Source organism: Trypanosoma equiperdum (assembly GCF_001457755.1).
Source record: "Trypanosoma equiperdum strain OVI genome assembly, contig: ctg_201, whole genome shotgun sequence".
Taxonomy (NCBI): domain Eukaryota; phylum Euglenozoa; class Kinetoplastea; order Trypanosomatida; family Trypanosomatidae; genus Trypanosoma; species Trypanosoma equiperdum.
Genome location: NW_027124083.1, coordinates 3,229 through 3,711, shown reverse-complemented (window position 1 = coordinate 3,711; position 483 = coordinate 3,229).

Sequence of the window (483 nt, the reverse complement as noted above, 5' to 3'; positions counted from 1 at the left end):
AATTTTGGAGAAAGAAAGTGCTTTCCTTACTGCTTCCACCTTGTTAATACGATACATTATTTTTGCATCACTCACAACTTTTATGTTAATTATTCGTTTTCTTAGAGTTTTTAATGTGTGGAAAGCATGCCAATACGGAATTGGAAGGGTATCAGCATTGATTGTCTTTGCTTAATATATATCCTTCATTATTTCACATACGCGTGTTCTTATTCTTTTATCGCCGGTCTTTACTGGATCTTTAGTCAGCTTTTGCCGTTTCTTCATTCCTTGGCAGTTTCCGATAAAAAAGTAACTCAACTACTTTTGTAAGGTTTACTTTTTTCATTAATGATCTCCGCATCCTTTGTTTTGTGTGGAATGATGTACATTGCCTTTAATGTGTTTGAAACTTTGCATACTCCATCTTTTGCCCTTTGGCTTTCTGCATTTCCTTTCACAACAATATTCGTCTCGCTCTCTCAGTCACTCACTGCGGCGTCG